Source organism: Chenopodium album, chromosome 10, assembly GCF_948465745.1.
Source record: "Chenopodium album chromosome 10, dcCheAlbu1.1, whole genome shotgun sequence".
Lineage (NCBI taxonomy): Eukaryota > Viridiplantae > Streptophyta > Magnoliopsida > Caryophyllales > Amaranthaceae > Chenopodium > Chenopodium album.
Window position 1 is genome coordinate 12,123,371 of NC_137843.1, and position 6,959 is coordinate 12,130,329.

Here is a 6,959-nt window from a genome sequence, read left to right on the forward strand (position 1 = left end):
ATTATAATATTTAATTAGGAGTAAAAAGACTTGTTTCCCTGTGGAGATCGACCCTACTTCCCTATCTACTTTAGTTAGTGAATTAGGTAATTATTTTTGATTAGGGGATACGACTTTACCCTGTCACTGGCGACAGAAGAGTGTTTTATTCCTTTTCGAACTCTGATTCTTTTCTATCGATTCCGGACTATTTTCTTATAAATAGGGTCCCTGGACCTCCGTTTTTCAACAACCAGAATTCTCTAATTCTTCTCTCTCTCTAAGCTAAAGCTTATTCTCTCTTTCCCTCTTTCTAGCCTAGCCTTTTACAAACACAATTCCTTATACATTAGCACTAGACACACCTAGCCAAGTTCGAAGTTGCCTTCACCCTAGACGTGAAAGGTTGATATTTCTGAGGGTTTGGTCCCAAATCCCTATTTCAATTATTTAATTTAATTCTTTAATTTTATTATTTTCCTTGAAGTTACTAACGCGTGTATTTTGTTATTAGAAAGAGGTACGAGGCATCGAAGTAAGTACTTTAATTGTTTTGTTAATCTTTTGATATAGAAATCATGCTTAGATTGTTTTGTTTATTCCTAGTATCATGTTAGGATGTTTTATTTCTTCCTAGTATCATGGTTAGGGTAATGAATATGTTTCTTATATCAATTATGATTTCTATGATGCTTCCTATTTTCTTTCCTAATAGCATGTTAGTATCATGTTAGGGCTAAAACTTTGATTTTTAATGCTTAGTGACATGCTAGGGTTTGTTATTAATCTTGGTAGTATCATGCCTAGGATCTTGCTATTATTATGCTTTAGCGTTATTATGATTATGATTATTATAATTTGTTATTATGTTGCTTGATGCTTATCATTGTTATTGCTTGATCACGCCCTCTCTTGTAGGATTAAAGGGAATTTGTACTTGTAATCACGCTTAATAAAATAATTAATAATCTTGTTTAGGGTTAATATGATTATAATTCAAGTGATCGCCAATAATAGATTTATTGCATTAATATTCAACCAACATAGATAAACAGGTTTAGGGTTAATCTGTTGATTGTATGTTAGTCAGAAAGCGCACATGAGTACGAGAAGAATAAAGTAGAGGCCTATTTAGGGCAGGTTCAATCTCTTTTAGGTTGGATTTGTACCCTCATCCCTGAACACAAGTCTTGGTTCCAGACCTATTAGAGTTGACGATCTCCTGGATCGTTAAGGGGTGTAACCTCACCCCGTGAACGGTTTACAAGTTCCTAAAACTTGTTGGCGACTCTTTTGCTCTAGCTTCCTTCCCTTTGGACGCCACCATGCTTAAGTGTATGATTACAGTGGGGCTCAAATGTGGGATGGCTTGAAATATTCCCTATAATGACCTATTATATCAGCTCACTTGACACGTGTCAAGTCCTAATTGGTCCAACATTTTTTATAAAAAATTATTAAAAAAATTCAAAAAACCATCCAGCTTCCCCTTCCCCCCACCGATGCACCCTGACCACCACCACAGCCTAGCCCGCCACCCCACCGATCCACCCTAACCTCCACCACCACAGCCTAGGCCGATGCGTCTCCCCCACCCCTTGAGTCCCCATTTTCCCTTCTCCCCAAAATGTAATACCTCGTATTTTAATGTATTTTATAAATTATTTATTTAATTATAAAATATATTTTGGGTCAAACTATTTTAATTATTGGATTATAAATAAAACAAGTGTTAACATTTGGGTCAATATGTATTTAATTTAAATGTAGCACATCTTCATAATAAACCCAATCACCCTATTTTTATATTTGGGCCAACTTTTTCATTATCCAAGTCTATAATTCTCATAAGCCCAAAATTTACCCTAACCTACTCTACACTATAAATACTCCTTCAATCCCCAAAATTTCCCACACAAAAAGTCAATTGGTCAAGGTAATTATTTCTCCTCCCTATTTCTCTTTTCTTATTCTTTTTCCTTTTTCCTTTTCTTTTCTTTCTTTTCTTATTTTTTTTCCTTTGTTGTTTTCACGTGGGAATTCACCCATGATGAGTTTCTAGTTGCTGCTCCACCCAATCATGTTGCTGCCGTCGCCGTACCACCAGCCAATCGGTCGACCCACTCCTGCCGACCTGTTCTCGTCGACAGCCTTGCTGCTAGCCACCCACCACCGTGGTCTTCTCTTCTCTCCTTCTTCCTCTTTTACTTCAATTATTTGATTATTATAATTATGGGTTTTGGTTTTAATTGTTCAAATCGTGTTTAATTAGTCTTATTATCATATTTTAAAGGTTTTAATTTATATTTTCAGATTATTATCATGCATGATTATTATTTTCATATTTTGGATATGATAAAAGTTAGGGTTTCAATTTATTAAATATGTGATTTTTAGGGTTCTTGTATAAATTATTTTGGGGCTTATGATTCTATGGATAATTTAAGTATAAAGATGTATTCTTGATGGTGTTTTAATGAGTTTTGATTATTTTCTAAAGTGTTGAAAAGTGATTTAAAGTACTAGTGTTGATGGTTTTATAAAAAGGGTTAAATTACCCATTAAAGAGGGGATTATTTAGGGGTTTGTAAATAATTTTCAGATTATTATAAGTTGTTTAAAATGAGTATAAGTTTCTGGAAATTGTGTATCCAAGGGTAATTAATATAGTATTATTGTCCCTTTATGTAGGAGACTTGGTTCGGGAACTGTTATAGTATACTCGACTACTTTAAGGGCTTATTTGAGGTACGTTTGCGTACTCGGTAATCATTTAAGTGTGTAGAAGCACGCTAGGCTTTGATTAATTTATTCCAAGGTAGTATCATGATAGGTATTGGTTGGAACTGTTGATTGGATTGATTTGGTGATTGATTTGTGCAGTATGAATTTTTTGAAGTGAATTATTGATTGAAATTAATTATGTTGGCATGTTGATTATAAACCATACTTTTATTATTGGCATGATCGAAAGCATGTTTAATTAAACTAAATGTTTAATTAAGTTTGGAATATTGAAAGGAAATTTTATTGTGGTTCAAATAATTTTTATTGATGCTACAAGCATGGTAAAGGGGCTAATCGATTAAGTGTCTATGTACACGAGGTTTAATTTATATTTTGGTGCCTAAGTGCACTTAAGGTATTTATACACCGAGGGATAGGATTTGAGGTGCCTATGTGCACCTAAGGTGTTCTAAACACCGAAGGATAGGACTTGTGGTGCTTTATGCACTTAAGGCGTCTTTGACACCTATGTAGATTAAAAAGGGTTCAATATTAAAGATTATGTGGTCACTAATTATTCAAGAATTGAATTGGCATGTTTGATTTCTTGAATGATTTATCATAATTGATTGTGTTATGGTTTGAGAGTCATCACCAAGTCTAAAAATATTTAAACAACGTAAAGTGAAAGAGATAACGCACCAAAACTTTTGGAACGTATATACCTTGAGTATGAACATATGGGGGGAGTTATGCGACTTTATATTTGACCATAACTTCTACTGGAGTATAGGACATTGTACTTTCCTTTTTATTATGCGCAGGAATTCCGCCACTTACGAGTAGTTTATTTTATACTGGCACGATTAGCTCTCGTGTTAGTACCTCTTTATTGGGGTAGGTTAGGGGGAAACCCGTTCGATGCGTAATCAAGCTAAATAAATGAATTAGCTATGTATTAGTTGGTTATTGACTCATTGAGTATGTTGTATGCTTGTAGACAGGTGTAACAAGGTAAGTTATGTGATGATATGATGAAAGCATGTTAGTGTGCTTTATTTACGCTTATGTACTCAGCATTGCTGATGATTGTGTGTTTGTGTGTTTTGTTGACCTTGTCTTTATCTTGGCCCTACGACGACCCATTCCTAATGGCGAGTAGTGGGGACAAGTAGAGAGGAGCTTTTCAGGTGATGAAGCATATTCATGATGGGCATGAGTGAAGAGAGAATCATGCTTAGTTTCCATAAGATTATGATGTGGTTTATTGCTTTAATTATTATATTATATTATGCTTGCAGACTAACACAACGGTTTCGGTATCACTCGGTTTTTATTAAGGGCCTGCAATGGTTCCAAGTTGTAGGTTGACTTTGTTTGAATTTTTTACTTTGGTTTGACTTTACTTTCGTTGGGTTTTGACTTTGAAGTTGACTTGTTTTGAATGGTTTTAAAAATAGTTTTCCGTTGTGTGTCTTTGATAATTGTCTTAGCCAGTTTCACAGTGGCGGTAATGTCTTAAATTTTCCTATTTCGTATTTAAAAAGGGCAACACAGGTGTTTTGAAGGAAAGAAATTTGTAGGGTGTTACACGAAACCGCACGCAACCACTGAAATCACCAACCCTAAAAACCATGCAATCACCATAACCATCCATGAAACCCCAAAACACTCCTCCCCTACCCCGAAACCCTAGCGTCTAGGGTTTTCGATGGTGGGGGGGTTTTGGTAGATTTCGAGAGTGGGCTGGTGGCTTTGACAGATTTTCGAGAATGGGGCTAGTGGTTTTTGGGGTTAGATTGGTGGCGTGGGAGTTTCGGGGAGAGGATGGTGGTTTGGCTCGGAGCGGCGACTCTAGAGGTGGGGGAAGGCTGGAGGTCCGGCAAGGGAGGTGGCCGGCCTGGGTGGGTTGTCGGATTGGCTGGGTGGTTGGGGCTTTGGCTGGTGGGGTTTTTTATTTTTATTTTGTTTATAATTTTTTTTTTTATTATTCTACCAAAATTGATGAAAGTTAGGATTATTTTTTCAAATTTTTCCTTTTTTTTTTTTAATTTTTTTTAGGAAAGAGCTAGAATATTTTATTCCATTAGAAGCTATAAGCATTTGAGCATCTTAACTTTTCACCACATCACTTGAAAACACCAATGTGCCCCTTTCACTATTTTTGTATTTTACAAAAATACTTCCTAAAGTTGGTTTTTTTTTTCAAAATCATTTCATAACTACCTTATTGAGAGCTTGTTATATACACCAGGTATACTGTCCATCCATGAGTATTTTGTTCTCATTTTGATGATTGTTTTTTATTTATTTAAAGAGCAAACACTAACCTATGGTTACTTGGTGGCGGACAAACACTAACCTTATTAGGCCCCGTCCACTTTACCTTATTTTTGTTGAACTAAAATTATTTTTGCAGAACTGAAATTATTACTGATTTTCTATTATATTTCTTCATTAAAGTTATTGAATTTTACTGAACTGAATTTTTTTTTAAGTGAACATGATTCTAATTCAATAATCATCAAAAATTAAAAATCTAATACAAGTGCTGTATCAAACTTAATTTCCCACATATGAAAAATAAATTTTATATTAATATCTTTCGGTATAATATATACCTTGTGCTGCCTGTCCATTTCCCACACGATAAGATGAATAGATGATGATGTGGGAATCATCTACGCCTTACAATATCCCACACGAAACACTCCAAGGAACTACTACACCTGTAACACCCCGTCCAAAACATAAGGCATGACGTAAGCAGAAATAACATCGAGACGGAAATGTCACTCTAAAGGTTACCAAAAAGAAATAAAGAAAAATGATTAAAATATCTTAGATAATTAAAGTAAAGTGAAAGAAATCCCAAATGAACATTAAACATTTCCAACGAGGGAAAACAGCCTCAAATCTGAATATCCAAAAAGAGAAGGTCCAAGGATAACTAGGAAAGTCTATAAAACTGCTAAGAAATAAAGTAAACACTCTACTCTCAGCCCAGACTCAACAGGAACTACTCTTCACCTGCAAATAACATTAAGGTTCCACAATCAGTGGGGAGTAACTAGCAGTTCTCCCAGTACTTGTAGAAATACAAAGCTAAGTACAAAAAAGCTTAGACAACAGCATAAAACTTAACAACATGTGGGAACATCAACTCAAATAATAATTACCAGTTAAACTCGAGGGAAAAATAAAACATGAAAACATGATTATAATATAGATCAAGCATGTAAATAGAACAACGTATAAATATTACCACAAGAAATCGGAATAAAATATAGCAACTCAAAACAAATGGTAACTCATATAGACGATAATTAACACTTGTAAAGGTTCCTTCCCAAAAACAATATATAGTATCTTTAAAATAAATAAATTTTAACTTTTTTTTAAAAACAAGATTAACAGTGAGGCAAGCATATAAAATATGAACGCCGGTGAAATCCGCAACCCACCACCAAAGATTTGTTAGGGCGAACCTATAGACGATTCCGCATCCGTCTGCATCTAAGAATGGCCAAACTCCCAGTTTTCCTACTCGAATTCCGCAACTCGAATAGTTCCGGACGACAACAATTAACCTAGGAAATTACATCTCGGATTCTGCAGCCCAAGATGTTCGCATGTTCCAACCATTGAATTCCGCAGCCCAATGGTTGTCTTACACTCACAAAAATATATAAAATTTATAAACACACTTCTAAAAATCATTTAAACACATTTAGGGATCATCAACCCCAATTTAAAGTACTGCAGGTCTTTACTTCTAAGACCAAAATTCATCAAAAATCCTTCAAAGGAGTTTAACTTCAAAAATTCTTCAAAATATATGAAATAACTCATATATCATACTAAGGTGTCACTCTTATTGTCTGGATTTGGGTACGAAGCTAATTATAATAAAATATCATAATACACTCCGTACACAACCCTTGGCGAAGCGGTGCTAAAAACAGTGTTATTCTACTTTAAAGCACAACGACGTCGACAACTTACTTGACACTTTAAAACCATTTTTAAAACTCCATAAACACTCACAATTTAAATCAACATTTGCTACTTGTTCATAGTATCACTGTACTAATTCATGAAAATAGATAGAAATTACCCAACTGTATCAATAATAGATAAAACTAATTAAATTAAATTACTCAAGGTACAGTTTAAACACCTCACTCAATTAACTAAGCATGAACATTTCTTTAAACAACTTAGAGTAGTACCAATAATATGCGCCCAACATG